Consider the following 19,016-nt stretch of genomic DNA (forward strand, 5'->3'; position numbering starts at 1 on the left):
TCGCCACAGAGGACACATGGCTCCACTCAGGGAAGCCCCACTTACAGAGGTCATACCTCACCACACTGGTCACATGGGTCCACTCAGGGAAGCCCCCCCTTACAGAGGTCACACCTCCCCACAGGGCACTCATGACTGCACAGAGGGTAGAACCCCTTAGAGAGTTCACACCAAACTACCGAGGTCACAGTATCCCACAGGATACCCACCTTGCCATAGGGGTCACATGGCTCCACTCAGGGAATCCCCCTTAAAAAGGTTACACCTCGCTACAGAGGTCACATGGCTGCACTCATGATGGCCCCCTTTAATGAGGTCACACCTCGCCACAGAGGTCACAGAATGCCACAGAGGTCACATGGCTCCCTTTCAGGGAAGCCGCCCTTAAAGAGGTCATAGGTCACAACAGTGGTCATAAGGCTCCACTCAGTGAACCCCCTTTACAAAAGTCAAACCCTTACACCCTCATACCCTTACAGAGATTATACCTTGCCACAAAGGTCACATGGCTCCACTCAGGGAAGAACCTCTTACAGAGGTCACACCTCGCAACAGAGGTCACATGTCTCCACTCAGGGAAGCCCCCCTTACAGAGGTCACAGCTCGCCATGTAGGTCATATGGGTCCCCAGAGGGTCGAGCCCCTAAGAGAGGTCACATGGCTCCATAGAGGGTCGACACCCTAACAGAGGTCACTCCTGGCCACAGAGGTCACACCTCGCCACAGAGGTTACAAGACTCCACAATGGGCAGCCCCCCCCACAGATGGAACTCCCCCCTCAAAGATCACCCCCCCTTATAGAGGGCAGCCCCCACACAGAGATCACCCCCCTTATAGAGGGCAGCCCCCCACTGGTCACCCCCCCTTATACAGGGCAGCTCCCCCCCATAGTTCACCCTCCCCACTGAGTGTAAGCTCCCCCCACAGTGGTCACCCTCCACACTGAGGCCTGCCCCCCCCACAGGCGTCACCCCTTTTTATAGAGGGCAGCTCCTCCCTAGAGGTCATCTTCCCCACAGATGGAACTCCCCCCACAGAGGTCACCCCCCTTATATAGGGCAGCTCCCTTTCATAGTTCACCCTCCCCACTGAGTGTAGGCTCCCCCCATATTGGTCACCCCCCATACTGAGCCCAGCCCCCCCCACAGAGGTCACCCCTTTGTATAGAGGGCAGCTCCCCCCCTAGAGGTCATCTTCCCCACAGAGGGCAGCCCCCCCACAGAAGTCACCTCCCCCACAGAGGTCAGCCCCCCCCATAGAGGGCACACCCTGCCACAGAGCGCAGCCAACCCCATAGAGGGCTCCCCCCCCACAGAGGGCAGCCATGGGCAGTCACCCTCAGGAAGTGGGAAAAGACCCTAGCAGTCATCAGGAGGCCCGTTCAGGCACCCGTCAGCCTCGACTCCAGAGCCCGGCAGAGGAGCCTAGAACAGAACGAACGCTCGCTTTCCTCTTCCAAAGAAAGGCCAGAACAGAGACTCTGCGCACCACGTCCCAGGAAATAAGGGGCTTTGCTCGGCTCTGCCATGAGGCAGGGCTTTGGGGCCCGAGTTCGAGGCCGGGTATTGGGAACCGATTGACATGAAAAATAAAAGCATTCACAACATTCTTGAAACAACTGTCATCTCTCCCATGGCTGGTTTGACATTTTGGTTTGAGATCGCCGCTCCCCCCCTTCTTTTCCCTCTGCCGGTCTCAGGTGAACAATCAGCCGTCCCTGTGCCTGAATTAGCGTTGGTCACATGGAGCTGGCTCCTGAATGACCTCAAGTGGTAGGAAAGCTTTCCTTGGGTCATCCAAAGCCACTAAAGATCAGTTCCTGCTGCCCTCAGGCAGCCCTTCCGGGCCTGGTCAGAGGCGCTGAAATGGCATTTTTTGTTCTTCCTGGTTCTGGACTGTAGGAATGTAGAATGAGCTCCACATACAGTACAGCCAGTAATCATGTTGTATAATACTGCTTCCTCGAAAGCAGGAGGATGCAGATGGAATAAGAGATCTGGAGACCAAATTATGGGAGAGATTTTGGGGGCCAAGAAGTCCAATTTCCTCATTTTACAAATGAGGAAATTATAGCACAGAAAAAAAAAGAAAGAAGAAGGAAGGAAGGAAGGAAGGAAGGAAGGAAGGAAGGAAGGAAGGAAGGAAGGAAGGAAGGAAGGAAGGGAGGGAGGGAGGGAGGGAGGGAGGGAGGGAGGGGAAAGAAAAGGGAAAAAAGGGGGCAGCTAGGGGGCGCAGTGGATACAGCACCAGCCTTGAATTCAGGAGGACCCGAGTTCAAATCTGGTCTCAGACACTTAACACTTCCTAGTTGTGAGACCCTGGGCAAGTCACTTAACCCCAGCCTTAAAAAAAAAAGACCTTGCTCCATTAGTGACACATGGTAAGTCTGGGAAGTAGAATTCATTAACTTCAAGGTCACCGGTCCTATCCATTATGTCAATACTTTTCAAAGTATGGTCCAGACACTCCTGAGGTCTCTTAGGCCTTTTAAAGGGTTCCCTGGACCGAATGCATTCTCAAAACCCTACTACAATCCTTTCGTTTTGAATGGGATAAATATCACTAGGGAGAAAACATACCCACCCAAGCTCTGGGGAGTCCTCGACAACGCTACATCGTAGGAAATAACGACTGTGTACAATTCAGAGAAACATGGGACAGCTTGGGTGGACTGATGCAGAATGAAGCAAATGGAACAGCACTGAAAGGGATGTGAAGGAAAGATTAAGAACATGGACACCTGGAAAGCACTGAGAGAAAACCCGCCGTTTCCTGAAGAGAAATCCCCTCCTTCACATGTGCCACAATGAAAGTAGAGCAAAAGACACTTGCCCAAGAGCTGGGGCACAAGCGGGTAATCCACACTCAATTCACATTGCTAGAAGACCTAGGGCCAAGCTATCTAGGGGGGAAAAGCCATCACTGGGGAGAAGGATTATAGATATAAAAAGTAAGGAGAAATCAGAAAAAATTGTATTTGTTTGAAAAAGAAAAAAGGGAGAGACCAAAAGTCCTGAGTTCTAGCGTTATTGTTGCTGTCCACAAGGAGCAGAAACCAGGGAGGATATCAGACTCTACCCCTACTGGAGCAGCTAGAAAAAGGAACTGAGCCCCTGGGTTTGGGTTTGTTTTCCATCAGTGGCTTAGTATGAACCTGAAGAGTCTCATGAGGACTGAGAGGAAATGTCCGCATTAGGGACATGGATATATTTAGTCATTTCTGAGATAAAGAATCACAGGCTCTGGTGCCTTTGTAAATAGCTTCCACTGAAATATAGCAGTAATGAGACAAAGGAATAAGTTTAAGTGAGGGAGGGGTTCATGAGATAATTAGAGAAATATACTCCAAACCCCCTAGAATCTAGATTAAGGAAGAAATGAGAAGAATTAGGGAGAGACTTTCCTCAAATGATAAATGGTCAAATTATATGGACAGAAAATTTTCCGTGAAGAAATCAAAGCCATCTATATTTATATGAAGAACCACCCTAAATAACTTTGGACTGGAGAAATGCAAATACACCTATCAGATTGGCTAAGGAGAAAAAAATGATAAATGTTGGAAAGGATGTGAAAAAATTGGGACATTAATACATTGTTGGTGGAATTATGAATTGATCCAACCATTCTTTTTTTTTTTAATTTATTTGTTTAATTTTATAATTATAAATTTTTTTTGGACAGTATATATGCGTGAGTAATTTTTTTTTATAACATTATCCCTTGTATTCATTTTTCCAAATTTTCCCCTTCCTCCCTCCACTCCCTCCCCTAGATGACAGGCAATCCCATACATTTTACATGTGTTACCGTATAATCTAGATACAATATATGTGTGTAAATCCAATTTTCTTGTTGCACAATAAGTATTGGATTCCGAAGGTATAAGTAACCTGGGTAGATAGACAGTAGTGCTAACAGTTTACATTCACTTCCCAGTGTTCCTTCTCTGGGTGTAGTTGTTTCTGTCCATCATCCATCAGCTGGAAGTGAGTTGGATTTTCTTTATGTTGAAGATTTCCACTTCCATCAGAATACATCTTCATACAGTATTGTTGTTGAAGTGTACAGCGATCTTCTGGTTCTGTTCATTTCACTCAGCATCAGTTCATGTAAGTCTTTCCAAACCTTTCTGAATTCATCCTGCTGGTCATTTCTTACAGAGCAATAATATTCCATAACCTTCATATACCATAATTTACCCAACCATTCTCCAATGGATGGACATCCATTCATCTTCCAGTTTCTAGCCACTACGAAAAGAGCTGCCACAAACATTTTGGCACATACAGGTCCCTTTCCCCTCTTTAGTATTTCTTTGGGATATAAGCCCAATAGCAGCACTGCGGGATCAAAGGGTTTGCAAAGTTTGATAACTTTTTGGGCCTAGTTCCCAAGTGCTCTCCAGAATGTCCGGATTCTTTCACAACTCCACCAACAATGTATCAGTGTCCCAGTTTTCCCACATCCCCTCCAACATTCATCATTATTTGTTCCTGTCATCTTAGCCAATCTGACACGATCCAACCATTATTGAGAGCAATTTAAAACTATACCTAAACCTTTGATGTAGCAATACCAGTACTAAGTATGTATCCCAAAGAGATCATTAAAAAAAAAATAAATAGAAAAGCACCTACATGGGCAAAAATATTTACAGCAGCTCTTTTTATGGAGGCAAAATATTGGAAATGGAAGGCATGCACATCCATGGGAAATGGCTGAACAAGCTGGGATATAAGGATGTAATGAAATATTATTGTGTAACAAGAAATGGTGAGCAGGCAGATTTCAGAAAAACCTGGAAAGATTTGGATGGATTGCTACGAAGTGAAATGAGCAGCACCAGAAAAACATTGTACAATTGTGCACCTACAATATCAGCAACATCGTTGTGTGATGATCAACTCTGAGTGAGTCAGGTCTTGTCAGGAACACAAATGACAAAGAGCTCACCATGGAAAATGCTATCCACCTCCTGATAAAGAACTGATAGGCTGAATACACATAAAGCAGTCTTTTTTTTTATTCATTAATAACATTCTTTTTAATGTTTTTTTTTCCATTCTGATTTTTTTTTTTTTCACAACTGTGGCTAAGATGGAAAGAGGTTCTACATTTCAGGAAAAGGAGAGGGAAGGAACAGAGGAAGAAAAATTTGGAGCTCCAAATTGTAAAAAAAAATAAATAAAAAACAAATTTAATGCTAAAAATAGTCTTGATGTAATTAAGGGGAAATACCATTTTAAGAAACTTTGGGATAAGGAGATCTCCCTTTCTTGAAGAGTTGGTAATATTTCAAAATAGTCTGAAAATAAGAGCTCAGTGATTTCTGTACTGAGATTAAAAATGGGATCTATAATAGTCATGGATTTGATTTCTTAAGGAAAAGCAAGGAAAATGGCCATGATTTCAAAGATCCCAAATTCCACTATTCCTTCTGAAGATGCTATTTGCCAGTGACTCGCCAGAAAAATCAAAATTTCGAGTTAGCCGAAGAACAAGGCTGAAGCATGTTACCAATAAAAAAAGAAATAAATACCAAAAAAAAAAAAAAACAACAAACAAACAAACAAAAAAAAACTAACTTGGAAAAAAGGAACTTGCAGATGAGAGCGGCATTATGGGTTACCACAAGGCTATGTATGAGCAGAAAAGCCAAGTCTCGGACTGAAAATGAAGAACAAGCAAGCTTCCTATAAATCCCGAGGACCACAGAAGGAACGTCAGTGAATCTTCTATAAAGGATTTCTTGAAAGCTCACAGTAATATCAGCTTGTGGGACGAACACAGAAAGTCCCGAGGATCGCTGGGTTTTTGGAAGAGACGCGTCATTTATGGGAGTGTTCCTGCGGGTTTATTCTCCCAGCCTCGCCTGCTCCTCAGCAGGTCAGGGACCCACAGGGGTGATGTTCACTCCGGGCACTGGAATGAACCTGGGGTCTCGGATCCGGTGTGAATAGCTTCCAACGGCCGAGAGTCTAGATTAAGGAAGAAAGGAGAGTTAGGGAGAGACTTTCCTCAAACGATAAATGGTCCAATGACATGGACAGAAAAGTGTCAAAGCGTTTTCCTTTGTTCTTCCTCCTGCCTCTAAGCAGTCCCCGCGAGCTTCCTCACAGGCAGGTATTCGGCTCCTCACAGGGGGGCCAGCGGGAATCTGAAGAGAAGTGGGCCGGGAGCAGAACCTTGCAGGAGGAACATTCCGGCATTTACTTGTCCTCTTTTCTAATAGGATTAAAGAGCCTCGGAGGGCGGGGCCTTTGTTAACAGCCTCCATGAAAATACGGTGGGGATGAGACCAAGGAATGGGTTTAAATGGGGTAGAGGTTGAATCAAGATCTAATGAAATAAATCCACTCCCAACTACTCCCCGGGTCCGAACCCCGTTCCGTGGTCCCGGCATTCAGCGCGGCCTGGGACACCTAGGAGGTACCTGAGAAATGTTTGCTGCCTGATTTATCACTTCCAAGTTCTGCAGGTTGGTATGGAAAGCTCTTCCCCACCTGTCCCGCCCCCTCTCTGAGCTCCTCCCGGATTACTCCCAGCTTTATTCCAGACAACTCTTCTGGCAGACAGAGCCGCCCATCTCCAGCCTCCCCGCTGTCCCTCCCACCGGAGCCCTCGGGAGCTCGGACTTGGGCCCCTAGTTCCCCTCCGGGATCGGCCCCTCCTGGCCCCTCAGCCGCAAGGGCCGCTCCTCGAATAGAGCGACAGGAGCCGCGTTCTGCCCTAAAAACAAGGATTCTCGGACTCTCTGTCCCGGCAGCTGCCCAGCGGCTGGCATACAGATGGAGCTTAATAACTGCTTACCGGCTCCCTAGTCAGTAAGAACGGCTTCCACTGAGGAGAGGAGGGAGGAGGAAAGGAAAAGAATTACGCCGTAAAATCAAGGAGCAGCAGGGCAATTTTTCGGCTAAAACCACGGGGGCCAGCGGGCGACGTTCCCCCCAAGGCCGGCCCGGCTTCTGTCCACAGCAAAGGGGCCGAATGGGCCTGCACAGGGCGTGAGGCGGGGCCGCCCCCTTCCGGCCGAGGACGCGCGGTGCGTGAGGCGGGGCCGCCCCCTTCCGGCCGAGGACGCGCGGTGCGTGAGGCGGGGCCGCCCCCTTCCGGCCGAGGACGCGCGGTGCGAGAGGCGGGGCCGCCCCCTGCTGGCCGAGGACGCGCGGTGCGTGAGGCGGAGCCGCCCCCTTCCGGCCGAGGACGCGCGGTGCGAGAGGCGGAGCCGCCCCCTTCCGGCCGAGGACGCGCGGTGCGAGAGGCGGAGCCGCCCCCTTCCGGCCGAGGATGCGCGGTGCGAGAGGCGGGGCCGCCCCCTTCCGGCCGAGGACGGGGACTTTCAGGACTTATCCGCGAGGGGGCGTTGACCACCGACAGGTTGTATCTGTAGAGAAAGGAGGAGCCCTGAGCCCCGACCCGGGACGCGGCGAGGAGGGAACACGACCTCTCCTGCCCGGAGAAGAGGCAGTTAGCGCTCGGCCCAGCGTGCTCCCGGTCCGTGATCTCCAAGGGGGCCGCCGAGGCACGGCCGGGAAAAGGAAAAGCCTGCGTGGGCGCCCCGGGCGTCACTTCCTCTGCTTTCCGGCCCCCGCGGGCCCTTCCCTCCTCCCGGGAGGACGAACCCTCTCTGCGGACTTCCCGAACCGATTTGTATTTCCGGATCCTTGGCTTCTTTGTACCCAGCGTGCTTCAGCTTACTCCCTTAAGAACGCTGTTCTGAGAAGGATCCGCAGGCTTCCCACAGGCCAAGAGCCTGGAGGGGCGGCCAATGGGTGAAGCCCTTCTCCTCCCAAAGTCCAGGTGCTCCTCCCAAGCTCTAAGAGCTCCTCCCAACCTCCAGGTGCTCCTCCCAAGCTCTTCATGCTTCTCCCAAGCTCTAGATGCTCCTCCTAAGCTCTAGGAGCTCTTCCCAAATTTTAGATGCTCCTCCCAAGCTCCAGGTGCTCCTCCCAAGCTCTAAGAGCTCCTCCCAAGCTCCAGGTGCTCCTCCCAAGCTCCAGGTGCTCCTCCCAAACTCTAAGAGCTCCTCCCAAGCTCCAGGTGCTCCTCCCAAGCTCCAGGTGCTTCTCCCAAGCTCTAGGTGCTTCTCCCAAGCTCTAGGTGCTCCTTCCATCTCCAGAGTTCTGGGTTTTATGGCCTACATCTCTGCCTGCCCCGAGCCTGGCAGGGGGACTTGCTGGCTTCCTTCCGAGCTCGGCTCCCCCTCCTATTGCCAGAGCTCTCCTGGTGGCCAGATCCAGGGCCTTTTTCTTCTTGAGCTGCTGCAGCCTCTGACCCTGTGGGTCACCACCCTCTCCGTGGGCCTCTCTCCCCTCTAGGTTTTCTCCCCCACTTGCCTAACCCTTCTACTCAATCTCCTTGGCTGCATCCTCAGGCAGCTGTTGTCCTCAAATGTCCCCTTTCTCCACTCCCTCTATACTATGGCATTGTTTCCTTTGAGGAACCTGACAACTCTCAGGGATTTAATTACCATCTCAAAGCTGATAATTCCCCAGTCCATCTCTTGCCCAGCGACCCAGCTCAGCTCCAACCTTGCACCTGGAACTGCCTTTTAGACATCTTGAGCTGGATGTCCACAGGATATTTAAACTCAACACACTGAGGACAGAACTTGGTCAGTTCAATCCTCCCCCTCTCCTGACCTTCCCTAATCCTGCAGAGGGCAAAGCCATCCTGCCTGTCCCTCTAGTTCCAACTAAAATCCCGTCTTCTACAGGAATGTTCATTCTAGTGCCTTGCCTCTGTTAAGTGTAATGCCGGAGAAACTGAGGCAAGATAGAGATTAGAGAGTTTTTTTTTAATATTTTATTAATTGGAGAGTTTAATTGACTGGACAGGACTCTCGTCTCAAAGTATCCAGTCATGAATGGGGGAACCATGAACACTTTTATAGCTCTTCAGACAAAGGAGAGGAAAAAGAGCAGGAAAATCAGAATGGTGGGAAGTTATAAACTTTTACTAAAAGCCAGAGTCAGGATGTTTAAATAACAGAAGTAAAGATGTCAGTGAAGTATCCGTGATAGTCTTATCTTTTGGAATATCTTAGAGGGACAGTGTCATAAATTCTTGGGGACAGAAGGAGCTAGGAGTCAGGAAGTCTGATCTGCTCCTCATCTCCCATTGACAATTTATAACCTTAGAGCAAATGGTCCTCAGTCTTAATGAACCAGGGGGGTTTTATGACTTAGGGGACTGAGGCAGAACAATTAAGGAAACTGAGATAGAACAATTCATGGAAACTCAGTCAGGACAATGAGGGAAACTAGTGCAGGGAAACTGAGGTAGAACAGCTCAAGGAGACTGTGGCACAACATTGTATTTCTCTTTTTTATTCTGTATAGTTTACTTTGTATGTATGTATGTGTGTGTGTGTGCCTGTGTGTGTAATTTGTTTATTGTCTGTCTCATTAGATTTGTGAATTCCTTCAAGGCGGGAACTGTTTTTGACAAACAGTATTGTTGAGGGCGGTAGCCCCTTGGTATTCCTTGTTTGATCTCCAACTTCCTTTGGGACTTGGACCTTGGATACAAGATGTGGTCAAACTAGTTTGGGCTACCTGAGCTGGCCAGGGTTTTACAGCCCCCATTCTAATCTGCTCAGATAGACCAAATGCCAGCAGGAAATTCCTTTTGGGAAGAGACTTCTGTCTCTCCCCAAAAGATAACAAGAGAATCCTTATCTTATTTACATCACTCTCAGGAACCTCCTTACATCACTGCATCTGAATGATTGTGCTCTGGTATAAAACCGAGTTCTCAAAAATCTACTCTTTGCAAAATTGGCCTTGTACCATGCAGCCATTTTGCCCACCGGTTCTCTGGTGTTTCCATTCTAATCAATAAAGACTATGTTTCCATACAGCAGTAAGTAGCAAATTCATTTGCTGCCAACCCCGCCCTTGGGTGCTTTGGGGAAGGAAGGAGAGAGAGAAAAGGAACTGACCCATCTCGGTTTAGAACCTCAGTTTACTCCTCATCATTATGAGCTTAATAAATTCTTGCTATTTGATTCATCGATGGGTCATGTGTTCTAAAGATTCCTTCCAATTCTGAAATTCTATGTTCTGAGACCTCAGTTCCCTTGAATCTCTCATTTTCTATGCTCTACATTCTTTTTGGTTCCTCAATACTATTTTCCCCAAATACATTAAAAATAGTTTTCAACATTCATTTTTGTATGATTTTGTGTTCCAAATTTTTTCTCCCTCCCTCTCTCCTTTACCTCCCCTTCCCCAAGACAGGAAGCAATGTGATACAGCCTAGACATGTACAACACTTTTAAGTGTACTTCCATAACCGTGATGATGTGAAAGAACAATCCGAATGAAAGGGGAAAACCACAAGAAATAAAAAAGGAAACAAAAAGGTGAAACTAGTATGCTTTGATCCACATTCAGTTGCTGCAATTCCAAATGTGGAAGGCATTTTCCAGCCTGTCTATTGGAATTGTCTTTGTAGCGGGCGTAGCCCCTTTAATATTCCTTGTCTGTTCTACGTTTGGGACAAGATATTCCTAAGGGAAAAGATCTGTATCTGATCCAGTTTGGGCTGTACCCAGCCCCCACTGGATCTGATCTGGCTTGGATAAAGCCCGCCAAAAATCTGGCCTTCAAGGAATTAACCTGAGCTCCGCCCATTACTTCTTCAAGCAGATAAAAAGAGCAAAGCTAGAATCATCTTTGGTTCACCTTGGAATGAACTCTTTGGATTGTTATAAATGTGGGAAAGCCTTCAAGGTAAAAGATCACAAGAACATTATATTGGAAAGAAACTCTCTAAAGAGAAGAAATATAGGAAAATCTTGAATGGCAAGCAGAATTTTATCAGATAACACCAAGGGGAAGGAAACTTTCAATTTATAGATGTGAGAAATCCTTTAGACCAAAAGAATACCTTGTCAGCCATCAGATAACTCATGCAGATACAAGAGGCTCTGAATATATTAGAATGTGTGGTAATCTTCAGCCACCAAGGAAGGCTGCTAGTGAACCTTTTGAATGTAATCAGTGGTAATCCTTGACTGAAAAGTCTTACCTTTAAAAAAAAGTCTGCTCTTATTAGGGCAGATATTATTTGCTATCCACAGACTCCTAAAGGAGTGAAACACTGTGAATGTGGCAAAACCTTTGATTGAGAAGCATGCCTTTAATCAGAATTCACTGTTGAGTGAAATGACTGGAAAAAATGAAAAATGCATCGTTATTAGATGCTGGAAAATTCATACTGGAGTGAAACCATTTGAATGTAAAGCCTTCACTCTGATGCAGTCTATCCATGCGAGGATGTGAGAAGGCTCTTGGCCCTAGGGGAAGGCAAAGATATCCCATGAATGCAGTGAATATGGCAAAAGAATCAGAAAGCTCATACCAAAGCAAACTGCCCTGTGTACAAGGAACATGGAAAAGATTTCAGTGATAAGTAGAACCATATTAGATATTATAGAGAAGTTCCTTTACTGCATGTGGGGGAACCATTTTCTCCTGTCTATGGTTTCTCCTCGGGATACATTATGAGTCTGGAAGAAATTTTGAGAGCAAATATTGAATGAGATATTGGCTTTGAGGGAGCCAAAAAGCCTGGAAGTGCACCAGGCTCTGTTTTATTCACATTTAATCACATGGATTCCCAGAGGTCTGAGCTTCCGGCAGAGGAATCAGCATTTTGTTCTAGCAGATGTGGACAGAGTTCTCAAAAAACGATGTGAGATACTGGTTGAGAACCATGCTTATTTCTTAACTCATGTTGTATAATTAGAAAAAGTGGGAATGGCCTACTGTCCAACCAAAATACTTCTCAACTGAATTTCTCCCTTGTCTGGTTGGAGGACTTGGGTTCTCAGCTCAGAGGGATTTTTGTGGATATAAGGGGTGGTGTATTGGAATTCCGTGTAAAAAGCTTTTAAATGTGCAGGCTGTATGTAGCATAATAGACCAATGGAGGTTAAATACTGGTCAAGTTTAAATGAATTAAGCAATAAACAGACAGTTTTCACTTTATGTCAGTGGACTATTCCAAGGCCCGGACATAAAGTGATTTTTATATAATATAAACCCACCCACAGATGTGGACGAAAGTGAGCCACATTCCTTTTGGAAGGAAGGGGGCTTGCCCACAGTTTGAAAACATTTGGGGGCCAGGGACATAAAAGCAAGAGCAAGAGGAGGAATATGCAGGACCTGGCTGCAAACAAGAGGGAGACTTATTGGAGGGGAGAGGAGACAGACACACGGGGGCTAGACACAATACAGATGAGAGAATGGGAAACATACAGGGGTTGGGGATAGACACTCTGCACCCAAGCTAGGTCAGACGGAAGATACACGAATTGGATTCTTGGGTGAGTGTGGAGAATGGGACAGGTCCCCAATCTTTGATCTATTCTGCTTTCACTTAAGAAGGGTTTTTAAGGGGATTTTTTTGGTTTTTTTGGTGAAGAGGAAGCCATACAGTAGCAAGTGGACTGGCAAGAGCAGAGACAGCACAATATCATATAATAAACACTAATAGGTTTTTTGGAATGGGGATTTCTTTCAGAATTCTTATGTAAAGTCGAATTTATGTAATGTGAACTTACATAAAGGAAGAACTGACTTACTATATACCATATACTTTAAATAATGGGCTAATTATGAAGTCTCAAGGCAGTCCCAAATAATATTTTGGGCCCTACAAGAATTTCAATACATAGCAAGCCCCTGTTACCCATAAAAAGAGGAATCAAACTCTCTGGTGAGTAAAAGGACAAGAACAATGGAAATTCATGGAGAGGAAAAGAGGAATGGAGATTCAGCCAACCTGACTCCAAGAAGAGCTCATAGTAGCTTTGAATCAAACAGTGCGTGCAGTGATGATCCCAAGAATGACTCCTCTGATGGGGAGGACAATACCAGTCATGGCTTGAAAGTAACTGTTTTGGAGAGAAAGATGGTGGGGCCCTGAGATTTCCCCGGCTTACTCCAAGGCTCAGGTAAAATCCCATTTTTTAGAGTACACCTTGCCTGGTGGCCCCAAGCCATAAGTGCCTTCTTACCCCTTGAAATTATGATTTCGTTCTTTATGCCTAAATCTTGGACCCATTTTGATCTAATCTTAGTATGTGGTGTTAAATGTGGGTCCATGCCTAGTTTCTGCCATACTAATTTCCAGTTTTCCCAGCAGTTTTTGTCAAATAATGAATTCTTATCCCAATATTTGGGATCTTTGGGTTTGTCAAAGATTAGATTGCTATTTTTATTCACTATCTTGTCCTGTGAACCTAACCTATGCCACTGATCAACTAGTCTATTTCTTAGCCAATACCAAATGGTTTTGGTGACTGTTGCTTTATAATATAGCTTTAAATCAGGTACACTTAGACCACCTTCCTCTGACTTTTTTTTATTAGTTCCCTTGCAATTCTCGACCTTTTATTCTTCCATATGAATTTTGTTGTTATTTTTTCTAGGTCATTAAAATAGTTTCTTGGGAGTCTGATTGGTATAGCACTAAATAAATAGATTAGTTTGGGGAGTATTGTCATCTTTATTATATTCGCTCGGCCTATCCAAGAACATTGAATGTCTTTCCAATTATTTAAATCTGACTTTATTTTTGTGGCAAGTGTTTTGTAATTTTGCTCATATAATTCCTGACTCTCCTTTGGTAGATATATTCCCAAATATTTGATACTATCGACCGTTATTTTGAATGGAATTTCTCTTTGCATCTCTTGCTGTTGGATTGTGTTGGTAATGTATAAAAATGCTGAGGATTTATGTGGATTTATTTTGTATCCTGCCACTTTGCTAAAATTCTGAATTATTTCTAATAGCTTTTTAGCAGAGTCTTTGGGGTTCTCTAAATATACCATCATGTCAGCTGCGAAAAGTGATAATTTGATTTCTTCATTTCTTACTCTAATTCCTTGATCTCTTTCTCGGCTCTTATTGCCGAGGCTAGAGTTTCTAGTACTATATTGAAACGAATGGTGATAGTGGGCAACCTTGTTTCACTTCTGATCTTACAGGGAAAGGTTCTAGTTTATCGCCATTACATATGATATTTACTGAAGGTTTTAAATATATGCTCCTTATTTTAGGAAATAGTCCATTTATTCCTATACTCTCAAGCGTTTTTAGTAGGAATGGATGTTGGATTTTATCAAATGCTTTTTCTGCATCTATTGAGATGATCATATGGTTTTCATTAATTTGATTATTAATATGGTCAATTATACTAATAGTTTTCCTAATATTAAACCAGCCCTGCATTCCTGGTATAAATCCCACTTGGTCATAGTGTATTATCCTGGGGATGATTTTCTGAAGTCTATTTGCTAATATCTTATTTAAGATTTTAGCATCAATATTCATTAAGGAAATTGGTCTATAGTTTTCTTTCTCAGTTTTCAATCTACCTAGTTTAGGTGTCAGTACCATGTCTGTGTCATAGAAGGAATTTGGTAGGACTCCTTCAATCCCTATTTTTTCAAACAGTTTACGTAGCATTGGAGTTAGTTGTTCTTTAAATGTTTGGTAGAATTCACATGTAAATCCATCTGGTCCTGGAGACTTTTTCTTAGGAAGTTGGTTAATAGCTTGATCTATTTCTTTTTTTGAGATGGGACTATTGAGACTACTTACTTCTTCCTCTGTTAATCTGGGCAAGCTATATTTTTGAAGGTATTCTTCCATTTCATTTAAGTTATCGAATTTATCGGCATAAAGTTGAGCAAAGTAGCTCCTGATTATTGTTCTAATTTCCTCTTCATTAGTGGTGAGTTCACTCTTTTCATTTTCAAGACTAACAATTTGCTTTTTCTCTTTCCTTTTTTTAATCAGGTTTACTAAGGGTTTGTCTATTTTGTTGGTTTTTTCATAGAACCAACTCTTAGTTTTATTAATTAATTCAATAGTTTTTTTACTTTCAATTTTATTAATCTCACCTTTTATTTTTTGAATTTCAAGTTTTGTGTTTGTCTGGGGGTTTTTAATTTGTTCCTTTTCTAGCAATTTGAGTTGTAAGCCCAATTCGTTGGCCCTCTCTTTCTCTATTTTATGCAAGTAGGCCTGTAGAGATATAAAACTTCCCCTTATTACTGCTTTGGCTGTATCCCACACATTTTGGTATGATGTCTCATTATTGTCATTTTCTTGGGTGAAGTTATTAATTATGTCTATGATTTGTTGTTTTACCCAATCATTCTTTAGTATAAGATTATTTAGTTTCCAATTATTTTTTGGTCTCTTTTCCCCTGGCTTTTTATTAAATGTAATTTTGATTGCATTATGGTCTGAAAAGGATGCATTTACTATTTCTGCCTTACTGCATTTGATTTTGAGGTTTTTATGCCCTAGTATATGATCAATTTTTGTATAGGTTCCATGAACTGCTGAGAAGAAAGTATACTCCTTTCTGTCTCCATTTAGCTTTCGCCAAAGATCTATCATATTAAACTTTTCTAGTATTCTATTTACCTCTTTGACTTCTTTCTTATTTATTTTGTGGTTTGATTTATCTAATTCTGAGAGTGCAAGGTTGAGATCTCCCACTATTATAGTTTTGCTATCTATTTCCTCTTGCAGCTCTCTTAATTTCTCTTTTAAGAATTTAGATGCTGCACCACTTGGTGCATATATGTTTAATATTGATACTGCTTCATTATTGATGCTGCCCTTTAGCAGGATATAATGCCCTTCCTTATCTCTTTTAATTAGATCAATTTTTGTTTTTGCTTGATCTGAGATGAGGATGGCTACTACCCCTGCTTTTTTGGCTTCGCCTGAAGCATAGTAGATTCTGCTCCACCCTTTTATTTTTAGTTTGAATGTCTCACCCTGTTTCAGGTGTGTTTCCTGGAAACAACATATAGTAGGATTCTGACTTTTAATCCAGTCTGCCAACCCCTTCCTCTTTATGAGGCAGTTTGCCCCATTCACATTTATGGTTAGAAGGACTAATTCTATATTGCTTGCCATCCTATTAACCCCTGCTTATGCTTTTCCCCTTTCCTTCCCTCTTACCCCCCTACCCAGTATTAAACTTGTGAACACCACTTGTTTTTCCACAGCCCTCCCTTTTTAGGATCCCTCCCCCACCTTAAAGTTCCTCCCCTTATTTTACCCCTTTTCCTCGAAATTTCTGTATTCCCTTCCCCTTAGTTTACTCCTTCCCTTTCACTTTTCAATGAAGTGGAAGAAGTTTCACTATAAATCGAATATGTGTATTGATACACACTATGTTCATCTCCCTCCTTTCTTTCTCTCAGATATAATAGGTTACCTTTGCCTCTTCATGAGATGTAGTACCACCACTTTACACTTTTTTATGATATAATTTCCTTTCCACCTCTAGTTTCTAAGACAAATTGTACATGTTCTTTACATATTTTTTTGGCAGAAGTATAGTTCTCAAGATTTCTTTTTACCTTTTTAGAAATCTCTTGAGTTCTGTATTTGAAGATCAAACCTTTTATATAGGTCTGTTTTTTTCATCAAAAATAGATGGAATTCATTTATTTCGTTAAATGTCCATCTTCTTCCCTGGAAAATGATGCTCACTCTTGCTGGGTAAGTTATTCTTGGCTGCATACCAAGTTCCTTAGCCTTTCGGAATATCATGTTCCAGGCCCTTCGTTCTTTTAATGTGGACACTGCTAGATCCTGGGTTATCCTTATTGTGGATCCTCCATATCTGAATTGCTTTTTTCTAGCAGCTTCCAATATCTTTTCCTTTGTCTGATGGTTCTTGAACTTGGCCACTATATTTCTTGGCGTTTTGATTTTAGGGTCCCTTTCAGTAGGTGATTGATGAATTTTTTCAATGTCTATTTTACCCTCTGTTTCCAGAACGTCTGGGCAGTTCTCTTTGATAATTTCCTCGAAAATAGTGTCCAAGCTCTTTTTTTCCTCACATTTTTCAGGGAGTCCGATTATTCTCAAATTGTCTCTCCTGGATCTGTTTTCCAGGTCTGTTGTCTTTCTGATAAGGTACTTGACATTCTTTTCAATTGTTTCATTTCTCTGGTTTTGCTTGACTATCTCTTGGTTTCTCCTTGAGTCATTCATTTCTACTTGTTCCAGTCTAATTTTCAATGATGTATTTTCTTCACTCACTTTTTTTATATCTCTTTGTAATTGTCCAATTGAGTTTTTATCTTCTATGGAATTTTTTTCCATTTTATCCATTTTATTTTTTAGAGAGCTGTTTTCTTTTTCCAACTCACTAATCCTGTTTTCCTTGGAGTTGTTTACCTTTTCCAGCTCACTAATCTTGTTTCTCAATGATTTGATTTCTTTATCCACTCTGTCTTTGAATGCGTGGGATGACTTCTCCAGCCTCTCTTGCCAAGCTTCCCTTTCCTTTTCCCATTTCTCTTCCAGCTCTCTTGTGAGAGCCTTTTTGATTTCCTCTATGAGATTCTTTTGTATTGAGGAGCAGCTCATATCCCCCTTAGGGGATTCCTCTGGGGACAGTCTGTTTTTAGTCTCCTCAGTGTTTGAAGTCTGCTCTCTCTCCATACAAAAGCTGTCAATGGTTAGAGCCCTTTTGAATTTTTTGTTCATTTTGTCAGAGTAGGAATCGAAGAAAACAAATTGACAAGAGAAACAATAGGTCTGTTTTGGGGGGGATGGGGCTGGATGGTGTTCATGGGCTTCCTCTACAGACTGTGGGTAGGGCAGCAGAGAGCCACTAACAGAACAGCAATGACTGTACTGAGTCTGAGCTCTGAGGCTCTGAGAACTCGCTGAGTCAGTCCAGGTGGGGGTTGGGGGTGGCTGGGTTCTGAGAGAAGCTGGCTTTCCGGGGTTTTAATCTTCACCTCCGGTGTTTACACCCTCTCCGCTGCTCCTGGCTTGCTGCCAAGATGGAGTATCCACACTGGGGAAAAAGTCTTTTTGCAGAAACTGCAGAGATCGTACCCCTCCCCCTCTGGTCTGAGCTGTGTGAGCTGCCTGTCTCACTCTGGCTTGCCTGCCCTCAGTCTGCGCCCAGTCTGATTGACCCTCCCCCGAGCAAACACATACCTTTTCTGGCGACTTTCAAGGATGTCTTCTCTTGGTGATTATCTGTGGATTTCTTTCTGGGTCAAGCATTAAGTCTGAGGCTTGTTATGAAGTAAGTTCTGAGAGAAAACAAGGAGCTCAAGCAGCTATCTGCCTCCACGCCACCATCTTGGCCAGAAGTCATATTGCACTCTTCATGGCCCCACAAACCACAGCCCACCAGGACCTTCAGTCCTCCACTGTCTCTCCAAGTCTGTCCCAGTTCATGTTCATTGTTTCCACAGCACTGACCATCCATCTCATTCTCTGCCAGTCCTCTTTCCTTTTACCTTGCATCTTCCTTATATGTCCACGGCAGCATGGGACAATACATGTGTACATCACAAACACACATGCACATACCCACCCATGCAGAACAATTCAAGTCTCTGTGCCTGAATGTTACGTGTCTATCCCACATAAGTGCATACATGTATTGCGTGCATGTGTTGTTCTGCACAGTGGAACTTCTGCCTCCACAAAGGAATGATGGGAAGTACCTTTTCATATGACTTCTTTGAGGTTGAACTTGTTCTTTATAATTTTCAATTATCTTGTGTTGGTTCTTCCCACTTGCATTTAGTAGTTGAATTTATAACAAGACAGAGGCAATTAGGGAAAATAAAATTGGTAGATTTGATTAGGTGAAATTGAAAAGCTTTTTATAAAAATAAAACTGATGCATGTCAGTTAAATAAAGATACCACTGATTGGGGTATCACTTTGTATTACTTTTCTCACATAAGGATTTGGTATTAAAGACATGTAAGGCCGAAATCCATTATTCAAGCAAGGAATCAAATAACTCTCAGAAGATTGCAGGCTTAACAACAATAAGGAAAAATGCTCAAAATCACTAATATAACAAATCAAAACAACCTTGATATTTCATCTCAGCCCCAGTAAACTGGCAAAGATTAAAAAAAAAAAAAAAAAAAAGAGGATAGTTTTATGTTGGAGGAATTATGGAAACACAGGCACATTAATATA

At 43.7% G+C, this 19,016-nt stretch overlaps 2 long non-coding RNA genes across 2 annotated transcripts; one reads left to right on the plus strand and one right to left on the minus strand.

The window, feature by feature from the left end:
- Window positions 1–5,012: 5,012 nt before the first annotated feature.
- On the minus strand, window positions 5,013–7,207 carry LOC141565056 (uncharacterized). The gene is made up of 2 exons (XR_012488831.1): window positions 6,814–7,207; window positions 5,013–5,981 (listed from the first exon to the last, which is right to left on the minus strand). It is a non-coding gene; the product is annotated as an uncharacterized LOC141565056 (long non-coding RNA).
- Window positions 7,203–10,173, plus strand: LOC141565063 (uncharacterized). Its single transcript, XR_012488838.1, has 2 exons — window positions 7,203–8,043; window positions 8,084–10,173. It is a non-coding gene; the product is annotated as an uncharacterized LOC141565063 (long non-coding RNA).
- The last annotated feature ends 8,843 nt before the right edge of the window (window positions 10,174–19,016 follow it).

The sequence above is a fragment of the Sminthopsis crassicaudata genome, chromosome 3, assembly GCF_048593235.1.
Source record: "Sminthopsis crassicaudata isolate SCR6 chromosome 3, ASM4859323v1, whole genome shotgun sequence".
Classification (NCBI taxonomy): Eukaryota; Metazoa; Chordata; class Mammalia; order Dasyuromorphia; family Dasyuridae; genus Sminthopsis; species Sminthopsis crassicaudata.